The following is a 20297-nucleotide window of genomic DNA, read 5'->3' as shown; positions in this document are numbered from 1 at the left end:
GATGTGGCTAAACATTTAAAGTACAGTTCTACTGTGAAAAGAAGCTGTCAGAAAATAGCTGTTTTGTACTTTGGAGATCTGCTTCTTATGTGACTCATGTGACTGAAAATATCAGACTCTATTCCAGCTAGCTGCATTCATTTCATCTGCAAAGCTGGCTACACAGACATGATTGAGTGTGCTTACTTATGTCTCTGGCAGTATTACCATAATTGTTAATTAGTTTCCAAGAATAAAATCTTAATTGCTGATAAAGATTGTGTATCAAAGCACAAGTAAGCATTTTTGTTCGTGACAGCATGTGGGTAACATGAGTTCAATATGTCTAGGCTTCAGACTACACCAAACACTGTGAATGTTTAGTACCTTAGATTACTATAGCTACATTTGCCTCATACGTTTGAAATGGTGAGAAAACATTTCAAATGCTCGCCGTGAAGACAAATTGAGGGGGAAAAAACATTAAAAAGACAAACTATGGGGAGCCAAGAGAAAACTTTCTTCCATATCCACCCCAAGCTGGCAGGACATCTGCTTGGTGCCCACCATCTGGGTGTGTCTAATTAGAGACTACCTGGAATAGGCCCTCAGAGAGCTATTACAGAAACAGCTCCACAGCAGATGCAGCTTCAGTCCCTAAGGGCTGAAAGATAAGGCTGCAAGAAAAAGGGGACCACTGAGCAATGGGAATATTGTGTCACTTTGTGCAGTAGTTTTGTAGAGTGAAATGCTTCCAGAAGAAATGAGTATTGCTTGCACTTGGAATTTACATGGAATCCAACAGGGAGTGATGATTACACAGAGCAGCAAGTACAAAGACATTGCAACAGCACGCTGAGATGTAGTAAATATGTGCCGTCCCATACTGATGCTTCTGATGCATCACAGTTTAGACTGATGTGATATGAATTTTTTGCTTCTCTCTTGTTATTTTTTTTTCCTTTTTCCTTGAAGCAGCACTTTCACCCTCCTCCCCCCCCCGCCCCCCCCCCCCCCCCCCCCCATTTTTTAAACTATCCTTTTCAGGTTCTATTATCCCCTCAATTTCAAATCATATTCAGTTGAAATTTAACACAGGTCTTCTCTGTTTAGTTTCCCACACTCTAGCAAAAAAATCTCCTTAAAGATAACTTTCAGGGATTAAACAAATTGCAGTATAACATCAGGAGAAGAAAAGTTATTTTCCCCTTTTTTTCTAGCTTTTTTTCCCTGCAAAAGTATCACACTTGCCTAGCACAGTACTCTGTACACTGAAACACAAACTCAGAATCTTTAGATGCCTCAAGAAAACTCTAGAGAACTGAAGCAACTTCCCTGCTACTGGAGATGCATTTATGTAAAACTGCTGCTTGTCACAGAGCTCTATTCTTTTTTTTACCTTTTGATATTGATTCTGATCCTAATGCTTCTCTGTGTAGAGCCCACAGCAGGGAAGAAATATCTGGGTTCTGGTGGAGCCTTGCTTGATACAGCCATGTACATGCCATGACTTGGCTCATGGCTTAGGGCACAGGCCCAGCTATGGAGCTCTCTGGACCCCTTCTGTGCTGCCCTCAGAAGAGCCACCATCAGTTCTGCCATCTTGTTAAAATAAGGCCATGCTTTTAAAAACACGAATGATAACAGGTATATTATATCATAAAGGTTACACCTTCTCCATAAGCCATTTCAGTTATGTTGCTTATGAAATACCTGTCCTTTCCTGGGTCTTTCAGACTAACTTGCGTGTCTCAGAGTCTTCACACCAGATCACCTCCACTTTGCACAGCAGCAGGAACAGCTTCTGGGAGCTACCTGACTGTGAGATCCTCGGAAGCCTAACTCTCAAACACTCCCGATCTTTGGCCTTCACTTGTCTTCTGCCTGGAGCCAGATGTGAATAGACACCTTTAGATACTCATCTTTGGGGCTGACACCACATGTGGACAGATGAATAAGGTCCTCTGTAAATGGGCAGTTCCCATTTGATTGGCTAGACAATAACTCACTTGATCTTACTTCAATCTTCTGCATTCTATGATTATCATTTTCCCAGAGGTGATCTGAATAGTGTAAAAAAATCCATATGGGACTGCAAACATTAACAATGTTTTCATCTACAGAAAGGCAATATAAATTATATTCTTAGGCAGAAAAATATATTTCTTCTTCTATTCTAATTTCTGTTAGAATTTAAAGCAGTTTGTCAGTGTTATCACCTGGCTTTTAAAGGCTCAGTGGAGTTTTCAAGCATAGAAAGATGATTTATTGAGTTCTTCCTGGTAGCTTAATAAAACTGTGCATTAGTGAAAACCACTGTAGTAAATTTGAGGATGATTAGAGATCAGTAGCCCCAGCTTTGACTGTGAAGTGCACCCATTCAATGTCATCAGGGTGCTCAGAGCTCAACAGTCTGATGATAAGCACAAGAATGAATTAAGCCAACTGGTATTGGAGATGGAGAGATGAAATAGTGTGATCTGAACATGACCTAGTTCCGCTTATTCATTTGAAATACTCAAGGTGCATGGTATAAAGGACGTAGTGCTAAACCTCTTCTAGAAGAAGATAAACCCTACCCTGATATTTGTCAAAATACTGGGAGATGTCTATGCAAAACCCTCAAAAATCTGAAAACATTTAATATTTATGAAAATTTTAACTGTGTTGAAACATCTGGAATTACATTCCTCTTGCATACTGACATGGTGGGAACTCTACTGTTAAAATCATCTTGAGATGCACAAGAGAATCATGCAGTCCCCAAACTGAGCTCAGATGCATTTGTTAGTGCCCAACTGAATCCACACAGAAGTTTGCAATAGCCATGTTGCAAAAGATAATTAATCTTCAGTTAAAGTTTTATTTATAAACATTTCATATTTTAAGAAACGTTTTAAAGGCTTTTCAATGGTTTTTCCCCTCCTTGGGAACATAATCCTAAACACTATTTTAATTTTGGATGTAAAAAAATAACTAAATAACTGAGGCTCATTTTAATCAAAGATATGTCTATATTCGTGCTGAACAACTTTACCACAACTATCTCTGAAATAATATTACAAAAAGTCAAATTATTTAGGTTTCAAAATTTCAATCTTTGATTGTAATTTTTTAGGTGATCCTAATTTTTCAGGTCAGTGAACTAAGAAAAAGCAGCTACCTGTACAGACTACTTGTACGTCAAAACTCTTTATTTACATGTCACTAAAATATATATATTAAAATAAATATTAAAATAAAGGTAAATAGTTTTTCCATATATCTCTGACTCCCCAATAAAATTAGGTCCTGATGATTCTCCAGGGCAACAGCATATGTACTTAAAAACATAAGCCTAGGTTTGTGAAACAAGAAAATTCTATGTCAGTGTGGTTTCCCAGACAAAAAAATGGACAAGAATAGAAAATGAAATTTCTGCTCACAAGTTAAAGATCTGCTTAATGAAAGGGACCAGTGGCAAAAGCAAACACATTGTACATCACCAAGGTGTGACATCATGTTTCCTCTTGTACAAATGTAAAAGAAAGGCACAGTGGGCATCTTCTTAAAAAAAGAAGTCAACAACTGTATGAAAAAAAACATCTTTAAAGGTCATTAGTCTTTCCTATGGCCTCTGGCCAAAGGGAAAAAAACCCCAATAAAACAGCACTGAATGTTGTATATTATCACTGTACTAAAGTACAGGTGAGAAAATGTGCCTTAAGATAAACCTCCTAGCCAATGCCCAACATTCTTATATTTTTTTCCTTGTATCTTAAATTCTTCTAGGAGAATTTTCCTCTGTATTCTTCTTTTAGTGAGCATGTAATCAGTGTGGATCATCTGCTAGTCTACATACAGAATGGACACACTACACAAAAGTAGTTTAAAATTAAAGCTGCATGCTTTATATCTATTTTAAAGCATTTCAATGTGCTTGAAATCAGGTTTAAGATTAAATGATACACTGTTTTGCAGATTTGGGGCATAACATCTGTAGGAATGCTTGGGAATTTACTCAAAAGTATAACTAATTTACAAATGCGGTGGAAAAACATTCAGAGCTGATGTGAACATCTGTAGAAATAAAAGATCACAGGAATTATCAGCCTAGTAAAAGATACAATTTTCATAACTTTTTCAATTGTATTTTCAGAATATGGTGCTTTATGGAGTACTCCTCTTGATTTTAAGAGTCTCACAAAATTTTTTGTAGTGGAAGATTCCTATTCCTTCTAAAACAAAGGTGAGATTTTTCCGAAAAGGGGACTTTTTTCCACTCATAGGTAAATAACAAAAACAGTGTATTTGCTAACATATCTCATGTTGAACTGGAAAAAAAAAAACAAACCATGAAATAGCAAACAAAATAAATAAACAGGATTAATATGGGCCTGGGAGTTCTGGCTTGCCTCCATTTCTCATATTGCAATACTACTTCATTGTCAGAGGGGAGTCCCTAAATAGAGATGGGAGATTAGGGGGAAAAAAACACTGAGGAGAATAAGAGGTTCTGAGATGCTCAGATACATAAATCTATCTAAGAACTTGAGTTATCTATTTCTGCATATGGGAATGAAGTTGCAGTTCTTCAACTCTGAGATTTTTTTAAAAACCGGAAATACTGTCAGTTTTTCTTTTGAATGAAAATACCTGAAAATTTTCATGGAAAATATTAACTAATCCCACTACACTTTTAGTGTACAATATTTGGTGTTCTGCGAATTGGAATGCAGTGTTAACTGTGTGTAGTTCAGGTATCCATGGGAAAAAAAAATCAAACAACCAGGGGCCCCATTTTTTTTCCCCACATTAGAGAAATAATTCAACATGGCACTTTATTTGTCTGGTTAGGATAAGACAGTACAATATGGGAGCATACAATACAGATCAGATTTTAAAGGCGTTTATCTTCCTGATAATAAAAATGAAGGTATTTCTAACAGTGAAAACTGTATTTTTTTATTTTTATCAGATAAACTTTATGACAGGGATTAAGTATTTGTTAGCACAATGTGTGAAGAGAAAAACAAGTGTGTGTGAGCTGTGAAGCTGACCCCAGTCACCATGGATGGCTGCCACGGTCCTGTACATACATCTGCCAGTCACCACCTGAGGGAGCAGAAATGTGCTAGAGACAGATGTGTGCACAATATCAGAAATATAGGGGCTCATTAACTCTGGGTTAGGTCAAAGAAAACACCCAAAACTGTTAATTTCTGCCTCATTATTTGAGTATTTAAAAGGCAGCACTGAAAATCACCACTCAGAAAGCCTTCAAGAGAGTCTCACTCCACATCTACACAACCCTCATCAACGCCGTATCCCCACCGTAGTGCAGAAATAGTGTATGCTCAAAAGATCTCACTTTCCCAGCAGTTTAGTCAGAGGACTTCTGTCAGCAGGAGCTCAGCAATGAAACTCACCTGCAGGAAGGCTTCAAGATGTCTTTTTCTGGGACTTCCCTGGGATTGATCCTCACTGTCCTGAGTTCCCCCTGCCACCCAGCCTGGCATATCCTTCTCCCTTCCCTGTCATTTGAATGTTGTCAAAAGAAAAGCTTACACTGATCCAACAGTAGCAGTAGAAGTTATTCTCTCTTCATGAAGGGTTATCCCAAGGAAAAATGACAAAGAGCAGGCCAGGTCACGACTTCCACTCATGAGTCCTACTGCATTGCTCCATGGTCCAAACATCTTGGGTAAGCATAGCCTTGGATTCATCTAAAATGTGAATGAAAGCCTGACTGCAAACTTTAAGAACATAACTACTCAGCACACCACTTGGCATATGTTTCATTTAAAGAAAATTTTAAAAGGTACTGAAGCCAGTGAGATCCAATATATTATTTTTTTTTAGTAAGTAATTGGGATTTATTATTGATATTATTGAAGGATATATGTTAATAATATACACAGTTTCATTTCCCTTCTCCATGGTTATTCCTTCATCATATTATTCTTTTCCTTATTGATAACCCAGAATTCAGGTGCTAATCAGACAGCTCTGAGGAAAAATCTGAGCCCAAACTTTCTTTATCTGCCTAATTTCTTAATTGCTGTAAAATATAAGCAGAAAACATTCATTTCCCTTCCTCCACTATCACTGCACAGTGGACTGACAAATCTTTTTACAAGACTTAGAACAATTCTTCTTTGAAAAGACTTTTTCTTATTTGGGAATTCTGAGCCATCACCTCTACAACATAACCTTCTCCTGATGTGATTCAAGTATATATATACTTTGCAAATATTTCACTGGTAGTCTGTTAGTTTTATAAAGAAATGTGTTGAAAAATGATGATTTCTTAATTAAAATACCTGGACTTTGGAAAAAAGGAGTAAAATCAAACAATGATGCTTAACTGCCTCTGTAGGAAGGGTGCAGCATTCTTTTATAATTTTAATTTTAAGCCCTTGTATTCTTTTTGATGGCTTCTTTAATGCCTCGATTTTATTTCAATGTGTTGTGTTTTTTAAAAAAGACACAAGACAAAAAAAGACCAGAACAACACGCAAATATATTGTGACCATACCTAAATTCATAAATGCTAGTATTTCAATATTTGTATAGCAGAGCTAGGATACAGAAAATTCTAGTTGAGGGTGATACAAACAGGCCTAACTCTGTATTTCACATGGTTAAAATGATTAAGATAGAAACTCTGCAATTCTGACCAGATAGGAGTTTAAATCATTTACTCATTAGAGTTATTCTAAGCCTACTCTGGGAATTTTCCCCCTGATTTGCATTTCTATCTCAATTTTGATGATCAAAATCACTTGTCTCTGGAGATCAGATAAAAAGCATTGCTTAAATTGGCACCACTGGCCAAAAAAAAAAAAAAAAAAAAAGAAAAGAAAAGAAAAAAATAAAAAGAAAAATAAAAAAGAAAAAAGAAAAAAATCCAAATATTTATTAGAATATTTAAAGATAATTATCAGAATATTTAAAGATAAATAAAATGGTAAAGGCAGAGCATACCTGACTGTTGTCTGGGCTGATGTGTAGTCTGATGCTTCTTAGCATCTAGAAATTTGCCTTTTTATTCCACTCCCCAACATTTTTATGTTTATTCATGAATTCTAAAACCTGTGAGGTAAGCAAGCCTTGATATTCATGAAATTCTGAACTTATGAAGTACCAGAGATAAAATTAAATGCACCTAAATATGGCCTAGATATCCATAAAAACAGAGTTCTACATTTCAGAGGAAAATATTTGCTTAATGTTTGTTGTGTTAAAATTTTAGAGATGAATCTACATCTTTTAAAAATCAAATCCAGGTCTACATATTGGCTATATAAAATTTTATTGCATTCATTATTCAAGGAATCTTGTCTTCACCTTAAAATTTCTAAATAAAATAAAATCCAAGTTATTGATTTTTTCCAAAGATCAAGAGTAGTAAGAATTGCAAAAGAAAATTATATCATAATCCCAAATAAAACAAAATAAATTAAGAACAAAAACAAAACCAAGACAAAAAAAAAAAGACAAAGACAAAAACAAAACCAAAACCAAATGAAACAAACAACCAAATAAAAACCAAAAAAATCCCAGCTCCTCATTTTAAATAGTTCATGCACAGTCCTTGCTCCATACATAAAAACAGACATCATAGTTATCAACTCCCTAAACTAATCTTGCTCATATTTTTAATGAACATTAATATTTTGTACTATTATTAATCTGCTTTACTCGCTTTTCCTGCTTTTTCCTTTTGTATCCATCAACATTTTTTTTCCCCTGACACCTTCACGAATGTATTTCAAAAGACATGCTGTTTTTAAGGTAATTTCCCCCAGTGCCCTTGCACACACATCCTGTCTGGTTTTTGTCAGTTCTGGTACCAAATAAGCATTAAGAATCAAGCTCTGCAATGAACATTTCTCCTCAGTTTTCACCAATTTCAAGAGTACATCTATAAAGCAGAGATGTAACATTACATGCTGCTTTTATGCGCAACAATACTGAGGGCATGAATCATAAAAATGAACCACTGTAAAATGCAATAAGGCCAGATGCAGATTTTTCTCTTTGGTGTTATTTAGATGCCTAACAAAGAGGTCCATACAAGCAAGCTTATTAGTGAAAAGGTGCTGTAAGAAATACCAATGAGAAAAGCTGTATCCTAGATATCTTCTTTCTCAGAAATTATTTACTGGGGATGAAAATTTTGAACCTTCTTCTGTGTTAAGAGTTTAAAGCAACATTATTGTGATAAAATGAAAAAGCAGATGATGTTGCCCTCCTGACTGCTCAGTGGATACATAAGCTACAGTTTTTTTTAAGTCACTCTCCTGTTATATGTTGGTTGAATGCTTATTTCCTATCTCCTAAGTGAATGGTCTCTCAAGAGCATGACTCAAAAAAAAACAAGGAAGTTGATCTGTTTCATGTAGGATCATTAAGTATTTATCAGGCCCAAAAAAAGGGAGAAGGAAGAAAAGCTACAAAGACTCTGGTGGTTAAAACATAAGGAGGGGGTATTCAAAAAAAAAGAAAAGTATTAAAGCTGCATCTGCAGCATCTTGTCTGAGATTTTTACCTACCGCACTGAGAAATGAAAAACATGTAACCTCTCCTCCAGCCACATTTTGCATGGGATATAACTCTGAACTCTGAAAATGTCACTGACTGGCTTCCGAAAGAGAATTAGGTATATCTACTTTATGATTTCTGACAGTGCTTAGGCATTAATTGGCTTCTAGCTGCTCAGAAGTGTAAAGTTCAGATGCTTCTATGTGCAAGCAGATTGGGGACAGACTTAGATGACATTTTAGGTACCCATAGAAAAAAAATCATGGAATCTTACTTTTTTTACAGATTCAGGCAGATGCTAAGATATTTCACGTGGAATCAGACAAATAAATGCATGTGGATGTTTAACCCTCAATGGCATGACCTCATTTACTGTAGTAGTGCTGAATTTGATTTGTGTCTGATCTGATTGGGCTCCAGAGACATTGCTCCAAGTACCTGTCCAAATTTCGAGGACATGTTGACTCATATTTATAATGCAGGTCAGCAAAAGTTAGATGTCTATAGATAAGGGATTCTTGGTATAGCTTGAGGAACTTAGTGGTACAGCTCAAGCTATTAGAAGATATTTGGGAGTCCAAAGACTGACTAGGGTTTTCAAAACCATTTATATGCCTTACACTTAGTCATATCAAGGAAAAAAAATAACCACAAGATGCATGTAAAACTCTCAGTGCCAAGTTACCATTAAAAATCTGTCCTGAGAATGTGATGATGAAAAGCTTCCATGAAGAAGACCCTACAAAAGAGTGTAAAATCTCTACTGTTGAGAAGAGCAATACCAACATGATGCACACTGTGTCCACAATTAAGTCAATACTAAAATCATAAAACATATTTGCAGTGTGAGAGGTGCAGCCTCACATGGTCTTTAATACAGGCAATCTGAGCAACAGCAGAAATGAACCATCAGGACATTCCTGTAAGGTAGCTGATGAGTTAGTGTCCCAAAGTGTCTTGTACTGTGCTGCCATAAAACCTGTCCTGTCATCACTGTTACTGTCCCCTTGTGCTAACCAAAGTAATTGATCAAGGTGGCTAAAGTATAAAGCATCCAGATTGCAGTAGAGGTATTACTGAGCTGCCACAACTTCATCTCTACAGTAAATCAGTAGGATGTGCTGGTGCAGTTCTTATTCCTTAGCTTTCCTTTAAATCAGCCGTTCAAAGATCTCTTATTGCTGTGCAGTGGCCCAAAGAGAGGATTCCTCCTTTACAGCTTGCCAGTTCCATTACTAGCTTCATATGGATTTTGGAATTTAAGGAGCTGATGCCTTGCTGTGATCTTTTGATTCAGGCAGACAGTCTGACATCTTGGCACCTCTTGGGTCATTTATGTAAGATTTTCTTCAGAAGGAAAAGCTAGAATTTGCTTTTGCTTATTTCTTACAAAGAAAAGCTGATGTGGGAACTGATTATTCAACATTTTATGTAGCAACAATTCCTAGTACAGCAGTGTCAGAATCTGGGCTGTGAGAAATAAAAACAGCTGTTTACATTTGTTCACTCATTGCCTCTCCCCCCACAAATGTTAAGAGTTGTCCCCCCCTGCCCCTTATTCCCTTACCAGTATTGCAAACAAAACTATCAAAACCAGTGCTTTAATATATAATAGTAAATCTATTTTTACTACTCAACCAGGGTAAGATTTCTGCCCCCTGCCCTCTGCTATATTAGCAACTGGATGATCTTTGGAAGGCATACAGGATCATCCACTGTTTGAACAACAAGGTGCTATGCCTCACTGAATTATGCTCAGTGATTAATATTGATTTAGGACTTAAAACTTGTGAACAAAGGATTCATTCAGAATCACACAGAAAAATCATGAAAGAATCCCAGGACTATCAAGCATCTGTTGAAAACTGTCTGAAAGGGTTTGGTTTGTGTTCAGGCATAAGGTGATATGGAGTGAAAGCAGCAAGAAAAAGTGGATGAATTTGGAGCTACTGAAGCAGAGAAGTAGCAAGTAGGGCTGATAATTTGAGCATCTGTGTCTGTATCATCTCCTGCAAGACCATAAATTGTAGGCTTGAGCACTTGAACCTGCCCTTCGGGCATCTTTCTCATCTGAATTCTCTCAAGGCTGTTGAAAATATTGATTACTGCTGCCTTATCGCTAAAATGACAGCAAAAGTAACGGGGGCTCAGAGGAAAGCAGTAAGTGATTGAGACATGAAAAGTTTTCCACATAGAACTTTAAAGATTTTATCTGTTTAATTTAGAAAGGAGACAAAAAGATGTGGCATGATAGAGATGTATTCAGTAGGTAGGACTATACCTACATCATCTGCTATTATACACCTTTTATCTTCCAGACTAAAAGTCAAAAATATTAAAAATAGGAAAAAAAAGATGTTTTGTAGAATGGCATGAGCAATTTAGGCAATGCACAGCCACTACACCTCACAAAATGGGGATTAGAAAAATATTTGACAAGTATGTTAACCCAAACAACAATCCTTTTTAGAAGATAGAGAAGCAGTAAAGCTTGGATAAAACTTAGTCCCAAATAGGCTGTGACATTATAATCTGCCTAAAAATGTATTTAATTTTCTCCCAGGCTCTAGTTCTGGAAATTTACAGATATGAGAGGATAGATAGGTTTCTAAGGTGCTCCTTCTAAAAAATGGGAATCTTAGCTGTATAATTATCTTATGTTTGAGACAAGTTGGGATACTCTTTTAGATCAGAACAAATGATAAAATTGATGCTTCCTGTACTAACAGCAATAAACACAGATGGAAAATGAAAGATATTATTGAGGAGATGATCACCAGCTGTAGGTTTCTTGGCCAGATTTTTATTGGATTGTCTGTTAGGATTCATATTATCCCTTACCATTTAGAACATCTATTCCCAAAGCATCATGCCAACCTCAGTGGAATGACTAGCAGTCAACAAACTATTTCCAGAGAAAATCATGTGTTGTTAACAATGTGTACCAAGATTTGAATGGTTAGCTGAAATGACACCTCTGAGGGTACCAGCAGCAACATTCTCCATCAATCCTGATGCAGAATGGTGCATCCGGTAATCCCTTGGTTGGAAGTCCTCTTGCCTACTCCTTGCTGTTTCCTTGTTCCCTCAAGACTGCTCCACAAGTGTTACTGTACAAGCTGGGTTGTACTGATAAGTAAGAAGAATACTGATCCCTTGAGTGCTTATGTATTAACTCCCTTTAAGCTTTTTATGAAAATAAAAGAACCATTCTGGGGTTTTGTTAACAGAAATAATAGCTGTCTTTTTAGCATTGTCAACCTAAAACAAGTCAAAGGCAGTATTAAAGGTGTCGATTTCTCTCCAGAAGCTTTTGAAGTGAAAGCTGAACATCTATAAAGATTTTCCTCTTCCGCTGCTGTCATTCTTAACTTTCACACCTGCCCGAAGTCAACTCCCCTTCTATTTCCAGTCTTCATCTCTCTAATCCTCAATGATCTCACATTTACTGCTGGCTTCTGCACAAAAGGTGCTCAGACATAACTGGCAAGTAAGGATGTCTAGACAGTGAAATTTTACTTTACTGTCATATTTCAGATAGTTTTGGATTTTCACTTCATCCTGTATCATTCAAAAAAAAATTAAATTGTACTCCAGAAAACACTACTGACACTGCCAAGTTTTTAGTAAAGAGAACGGTTTCTTTCATGTCCACTGGTCTTCTTCCTACTTAGTTATGACCTGTTTAGATTGCAAGCTGACTAGCTTGTCTGGAAAGCATGACATCCTGTCTTGTCATCTATTATATGGAAGAGAAGTCAGGGAACAAGCAAATGCACTATGTTTCAAGCTTCAGAGAATGTTGTGTTGTCTAGGGGTTCTAAGTCAGCCAGTACTTGGCTTGTCAGGGTGATATAAAGCATGCTCCTTTACTAATACAGGAGCCACCTGTTTGATTTTCTAGTCAGCAGATAACCCGTGGGATGGCTCACTAGGCAGCCATCTGGTTTTCAGAAAAAGTTTTAAGCGAATTACATGTTTGCACCTTTCAGTTGTATAGAAACTTAGCAAAATATTTCTTGTGGAAAAGTTTCAATCAGCTCTATCAGGATCCTTGTTGAAAAAAGGCTGGAGGGATGGCAGATTCATGTGCAGGACAGATATCGGACTGGATTGCCAATCTATGCTGTTCCTTACTACAAACAAAGAGAACTGTTAAGTACCTAGCACTCATTAAATCCAAGATTGGAAGACAGATACACCTACTAATTGGCTGACATTCCATTTAAAGATACTCTTGTATATGCTGTTCCTCAATCTGCAGATATTTTTAGACCTCTGGTTTATGTAGATTTTCTTTTCCTAAGGTATTATTTTTATCTGCAGTGTCTTTGGTGTAGACTTTAGGCCCTATGGGATTCTCTAAACAGAGAATAATTTGTCCTTAACAGTATGTTTGTGATCAGTGATTTTTCTCTTAGTTCTTGTTAAGCCAGATTCTCATGAACACTTTTCTTATCACTCCAGGCCTTCCTAGGATTACATCTAATTTGCCACATAGAATTTATGCACACAGGATTAAAGCCTTTAATCATATTTGGTTTAGTGACTCACATTTGCTTAGTAATCTTGAGAATATTTTGCATTCTCTTTTGCCCTCCTCTAGGGCTGATGATGACTTGATTGATTCACACAATCCCTCAGTGACTGATTTCTTAGACTTCTAAGACTTTTTAGTAAAGAATATCAGTCATGTCTGCTTTTATTGTTTTGTTTTACTGCAGAGTAAAACACAAATATGGGTGACTAGAACACTAGATATGCACTCACCATGCAAAATATCCATTAAAATCCTTTTAAAATTTGGCTTGTTATTATTACCTGACATGTTTTTTATGAGAAGATGGGTAGGACATGATTACTTGTCATAAATGAAGAGCTGCCTTGTGCCAGTGAAACCTTGCACGTGTTTTTTCTCTGAAAAGTTATAAATAGAACTGAGCGCATAACAAAAAAAAAATAGTTCAGTGGCTGAAAATCAACTTTAAACAAAATTTATATTCATAGCCATGCAGGCAGTAGCTTGAAAAGCAGCTTTTATAAAACATATTTAATGTTTACAGTCGCTCAGTGGCTGAGAAGAGTAATACTTTTAAAATATATTTAATGTTTAAAACCACTTGGTGACCAAAAGAGCAGGTCTTACTGAAAAGCTATTTAATGTCCAGAGTAATTTTGTGGTAAAAAAAACCCAAATTCTTTTTAATTTTTATCATTTACAGCTGATCTGTGGCTACTAAAACAACTATCAATACAACACATTTTATTTTAAACATATTAGGTGCCTGCATAAAAACAATTTCTACAATTTTTCAATACTACACGTAAATATGTCAATTTCTTTCCCTCATCAACTGTGTAATTACCAAAAAAATTAGCACATAATCCCAACAATTCTAATGCAATATATCTTGAACCTAAAGGTGTTTATGCAAACAGCAAGACTGCACTAATAATTAAAAAGCTTCTCCTTATATACCAAAAGAACTAATACTCAATACCACCTAAGCTACCAACGATATTTAGAATATAGATTTAGAACAAACCCAATAGCTTAATTTTATTAATTTAATAATTGCTTGGACACCTAAAAAAGGTTAGCTTGTATCAAAAGACACATATGATAAAATGTATTATTTGATTTATGCTTCTGAGCTGCAGTAAGGTCATTGTGTGGAAACAGAGTGGTTTTAACTGCTGCGGTGTGGGTTCTTAGCTTTGCCCACATACAGTTAAACACAATCACATAGAGAACCAAAGAACAGGTAAGGTTGGAGGAGACCACAGTGAGCCATTTGGTCCAACCTCCCTGCTCAAGCAGGGTTATCCTAGAGCACATTGCACAGGATTGTGTCCATATAGTTCTTAAGTGAAACTACACAACCTCTGTGGGCAATCTGTTCCAGTGCTTGGTCACCTCATGTTCAGGTGGAACTTTCTGTGCATCCATCACTGCCTGTTGCCTCTTGCCCTACTACCTGTCCCCAACAAGAAGAGGCCGGCTCCATTCTCATGGCACACTGCTTACCAGCATTGTTCAGGTCCCTTCTCTGTTGTTTCTTCTCAAGGCTGAACAGGCTGAGCTCCTTCAGTCTTTCCTCATAAAAGAGATGCTCCAGTCCCACAATCCTCTATTTTACCCTCCACTGGACCTGCTCCATGTCTCTGTTGAACTGAGGAGCCCAAATCTGGAGACAGCACTCCAGCTGTGCCTTCTCAGGAACAGAAACACCTCCCTCAATGTGCAGGCTATGCTCTTCCTAATGCACCCCAGGATACCTCTGGCCTTCTTGTCCGCAAGGACACACTTCTGGCCCTTGGAGCTTGTTGTCCAACAGGGCTCCCAGGTCCTTCTCCACAGAGCTGTTTTCCAGCAGTTCATCCCCCAGCCTGAGCTGGTGCATGGTGTTATTTTTCCCCAGTTGCAGGACCCTGCACTTGCCTTTGTTGAATCTCAGGAAGTTCTTCTCTGCCCATGTCTCCAAGCTGTTGTGGTCCCTCTGAAGGGCTGCACAGGCCTCTGGGGTATTGGCCACTCCTCCCAGCTTTGGGCCATCAGAGAACTGGCTGAGGAGGCCTCTTCCTCGTCATCTAAGTCATTGTAGAAGAAGTTAAACAATATTGAGCCCCGTATTGAGCTTTGGCAGACCCACTACTGACAGGCCTCCAACTAGGACCTGTGCCACTGATTACAGCCCTCTGGGATCTGCTTTTCAGCCAGTTCTCAATCCACTTATCTAATTCCCATCTTCTGAGTTTGCCTTTGAGGATATCATGAGAGACAGTGATAAAAGCCTTGCTGAAGTTGTGGTAGCTTTGCTGAGAATTTTGCTGTTCACGTGTTTGTATAGTCCTGTGCATCACAGCTTTGATTTTAAATAGATTGTCCCATCTCACAGCATTTGCCAAATGTCTTAGTTTTGCTGACAATATCCAGCAGCCAGGGTGTATGAAAGGAAACTCACAGTATGGCAACAACCATCACCCTTTAACTAATCCAGTCTTGATTTTTTGCACTATTTTCTCCCTCTTTTTTGATTTAATTTTTTTTTCTGGCTCCCCCCCTGCCCCATGATTTAAGCTACCTGGTTTCCCAGTGGTCTATCATAGAGAAACACTTTTGTTTCAAAAGCTTTCACTGCCTACTTGTAATATTTTCTCAATATCTCAGTGTTGGGGTGTTTTAATGTGCTTTTTGTTTTACGTTTTATGTAATGTCCTGTATAAAGGGGAAAACACTCTTTGAGACAAGGCTAAGTCCTAACCTGCCTTCCCCTTTGTTCCTTCCTTAAAACTCACTTTCCTACACAGTGGCAAAAGAACTTATTCTGATGATCAGTGCAGTAGATGTATCTTTTCAAAATTAAAACAAAAAGAGAATCAGAAAGACAAGAGCTGTAATTAAAACCACTGAACCATCAATTGTGCTGAGTTATCTGCCACCTGACATAGCCCCAGGAAAAAAAATACAGAAAAAAAATGATGGAACATGGATTTTTCTGAAACATGGTCCAAATGACCCAGGGCACCAGGTCTGACCCAAGTGATGGATAAAATTTGCACACTTTAATAATGTACCAAATTAGAGGACACGTGGGTATGACCCTGTAAGCTCAAATTCAGTATGGTTTTGTGAAGGAAAGTTGCTCTTCACTAAACCTATTAAAACTATTGGGTGCATCAGTGAGCATGTAGCTCAAGATTACTGGCATAGATTAAGAATATCTAAATTTCAAAAAAGTTTTCAGCAAGGTTCCTAAGCAAAGACTCTTAAAAAAAAAAAAAAAGAAGTTTAAGATATAACAGCTTTTCCTTATATAATCCAAATAAAAAGAGATCTAAAACAGTAGGAATAAATTGCCAGTCTTTATATGAGAGAGGGGTTGCCACTGGCATCTCTCTTGGATCTGAACTTATAGGTTGCCAGTAAAAGAGAATATATGAACAGGTGACAGCTTGACAAAATGAAAGCTTTGCTGCAAAGTGCTACAGGGGAATCTTAACATAGCATGAAACTGAGAAAACGGAACTTCACATGGAGAAACACAAAGAGGCTTCAGAAAAAGTAACTTATCAGTACTTCTGCAGAGGTGGGTTGTAGCTCTGTCACCTATTAACTCTTGATCTTGGGATCACTATGGAAAATCCTCCAAAGTTTTCTTCTCAATGATCAACAGCAGACAAGAAAAAGGAAAACGATCAATGGGAATAATTCGATGTGGAAAACTGGATAAAAATAAAACATATTCAAGATGTTTGTATCTTGAATAAGACATCTGGCTCCCATCATTTTCTCTAAGGACTTGATAACACCAGAAAAAAAAACCTGGAGACCAGGCTGGAGCTGGAGGGATTGCAGACAATGGCTGCAGACAGATTATGCTGTCAGTTATCTGTTCATGAGCATGCATAATGCCATTCAAAAGTACCTCTGGCTTCAATGGATTCCCAAAGTAATATCTTCCACAACAGCCTGGGTAAGCTTTTGGAAACCTTTTAAAATATATCGCCAACAGCTAGGAATCTATATCAAAGGCAGGCTCATTCAGCATTTGCTCCAATGTCTTATAGTTCTTCCTTCCCCATCCCTTGCTCACTGTAAGCTTCAGGCTAAAGTCAGGCTCACAGTGCTAAGATGAGCCAAGCCAAGAGTGCAGGTTATTGCCCACTGCTTCACCAGGTTAGTTTTCAACATATTGTAATTCTTGCACATATAACTACATAGATGGAGATATTAAACATATGTTCCATTATATAAGCCAATGTTTAAATAAAAGCCAATTAGGTATTCACTCCAGAAGGAATACTAAAAGAAATTTATAGAGACTATTTTCACACTGACAGTACCATGGGAAGCAAATCCATAAGACTCTTCAGGAGCTGCTTTGTACCACTGAGGAACACAATAAAATAACCCGATATCAACTTTCTAGTACCATTGACCATTTTAGTCTGCCATGGTCATCTGGAGTTTGTAGAGTCCCACCTAATCAATAAAGAGTTAATGTAGTGGAAAAGTATGAAATTAAATTGTGTAGGAAAGAACACATGGTATCTGTACATTATGCAGTTGATGGGTTTAGTACAATACTAGCTAGTCAACGCATAAGCATAGAGGAATAATGCAAAGACCTTAGAAAACAATTAAGAGGCTGTAAAAACAGAGGTTATAAATTTGCTGTTAGAATCAGTATATTAAGTGAGGGAAATGCATACGGAAGCAAATGCATTTCTGTGCACGTTTTTATGTATAAATATACAAAAAATATATATAATAATATCTTCCCTTGAATGTGTGCTTAATGCTGATTTGCCCCCATTCTCAGTCATCTGGACTGATAGCTTTAATAAGGGGATAACCTTGGTTTAAACTCAGCTATATTTGCATGCTTACGTCAACTATATTGCAGCAGAAGCTGGCACAGCTGCCAGAAGCAACAACACAGTTGATTAAACTATACTTAAGGAGAACATGTTTTGCTAAAACAAACTTACAAATGGAGATATTAGGGCACCCTTTTCAGTTCTCATAGATAAATCCACGTTTCTGCTTCATTCTATATTTTGGAACCTATAGTAAACCAAGAAAATATTTTTAAGTAAAGGTATTGATAAAACCAATATCAGAAAAACAAAACAAAACAAAACAAAAAAACCAAAACAAAACAAAAAAACCAAAATAAAACCCCACAACCAATATTAGGAGTTCAGCTCTTAAGCTTTTATAAGTCTCTTACTAGGCATAAGATAACGCACAGCAATCTATGTTCTTAAAATATTAGTTCTGCATTGTAATTTGACTCCATCTGCTGAGTTTTTCTGCAAGGAATTTCAAATAGTTTGTAAAATATTTTTCAAAAATAATGAATAATAAGTAAAATAATTTTCAAGTAGTCCTTCAAAATATAAAATCTTCACCATAAAGTATTATGCACCCCATTTATCATGTGAGCAATACAATGTCAACTTTGGAGGCAGTGATATCCTTTCACTACAGAGTGGAATCTGTGCCTGCTTTGAAAGTATCAGAAGCACTGGAAATCACAGATGGGTACAGCAGCCTGCATATTGCAACAGTTGGTAACCCCAGGGGCTTTTCAAGAGAAGATCTTGTTTATGGCTGTGATTGACTTTCCTCTCCATCGTACAAGAACAGATTACAGTGCATGTATGCAAAGAGCAAGGCTGGCTGTCCAGTCAAACTTTGGCATGAAAGAGGTTTGCATCCTAGCTTGTATTGGGTAAATGTCCTTCTAACATTTTTCCTTAAGAGCATATGAAGGAATTTGGCTCCTGGTAAGGAAGGCACCAGTAAGAAAAAATAGCAGTCCTAAAACTATTTCTTCAGAAAAAAACTAAAGATATTCAGTATCATTATCTCTTTTAATGAGTGATATTGATTAAAAGGACAAACAAACCAACACTAGAGTACAGAAACTGTAGAAGAAAATTCAATCTGCTCTCAATGTAAATTTGAAGTGAAAAAGTAAACTTCCACCTCCAACATGCATGGAACGTATCAAAAGTTCTAAGAAAATCTACTGTGAAAAACAAGGCTATGACAGGTATATCTAAGAAATACCTCTGTGCAGAAAATCAGAACTTAAGAATGCCACATATTTTCATTTTTTTTGCACTATTTCCCGTAAAAAAATTACAAAGGTCCAGCTGATGTACAATTTTATTATAACACTGTAACTGCAACCCTGATTCCAGAGGTGAATGCTCTGGCATTATTTCAGCCATCCCAGATTCAGCAATAGCAATTATTAGGAAGTCTAGAGACATTATAAAACTGAGAACCATGTAGCCATGACAATTTCTAGGAAGTACCATTACTAATAAGATTACCAAAACCCTTGGGTTAAAGTACCAAACTGGGTAAAACTTTGCATGCAAATGTGAAACAATTAAAGACTGCAAGTCACTAGTCACAAAAGCTTGCCAGGCTCACATAAGAGACTAGTAAGGGTCAAAAATGTAGTGTTTCAGTGAATTTCCCACAATTTCCCAAGAAATATGTGTGTGAGTGCAGCTTATAATCAATACTGTATAAAACTATAGTAAGTGAAATTTGGAACATTTGCTATTTAAGACGTAGCAACTAGAAAATGAAAATGTTAAAAAAAAAAAGAGAGGAAGAGTTTATCTGGGTTTTTTCCTAAGCCAAGACAACCATATGCTGCACCAGCTGAAAAATCAAAGTGATTTTCAATGTCAGCCTCAGGCACTGGTAGGTCTAAGCATCTCTAAAGGTGCAACTAAATGGTACTGATGATAGAAAGGAGTAGTTTTAGTTCCTCTGAGAAATCAGTGCTTGCATAAGGAAGGAAAAACAGATAAAGAGAACAAGAGAATAGCAAGACCTACATCAGAGAAGGCACGATCTCCTGGCACACTAGAGAGGACAAGGCATTTCTGGATATTTTTGCTGCAAGACAACCCAACAGCAAAAATTCTTATCTGCTTTAGTAGCAACTAATTGAAGTTTAGACTTCCATTTAGGGAGCTCTTCCCTTGCCTTGCTTTTTCTGATCAATTTTCATCCTTTTTTTTTATAGAGGAATAGAGATAGTGAACGTGACTGAATAAAGAGAAGAGTAAGAAGATCTATTTTTGCCATGGCATCTACTTCTGTTGTTCTAAAGGAGAATAAATTGAACAGCATTTCTTTTAAAATTCTGTATGCATGTCACAGCATGCTCAGTTGTATCTCATTTAGTCATACAACTCCTCATCCATGTAAAAGCTGCCAATATATGGCACACCTTGAAGAGCATTTCATGTGAAGT

The 20297-nt window shown here is 37.0% G+C and overlaps 1 protein-coding gene across 9 annotated transcripts in view; it reads right to left on the bottom strand.

Annotated features, from left to right (window-relative positions):
• The window catches only part of CDH12 (cadherin 12), a 539049-nt gene that overhangs the window by 99100 nt on the left and 419652 nt on the right, over positions 1–20297 (bottom strand). The window contains exon 1 of one of the 9 annotated variants that reach the window (XM_038160585.1): positions 18001–18875. The exons of the other annotated variants lie outside the window; for them this stretch is intronic. The gene's annotated coding sequence lies outside the window, so the exon portion shown is untranslated. Of the gene's footprint in view, positions 1–18000; positions 18876–20297 lie in introns of those variants that run through there. 9 annotated transcript variants of the gene reach the window in all.

The sequence above is a fragment of the Motacilla alba genome, chromosome 2, assembly GCF_015832195.1.
Source record: "Motacilla alba alba isolate MOTALB_02 chromosome 2, Motacilla_alba_V1.0_pri, whole genome shotgun sequence".
NCBI lineage: Eukaryota > Metazoa > Chordata > Aves > Passeriformes > Motacillidae > Motacilla > Motacilla alba.
The sequence above is the reverse complement of the archived record's forward strand: the minus strand, read 5'-3'. Positions and strand labels throughout refer to the sequence as shown.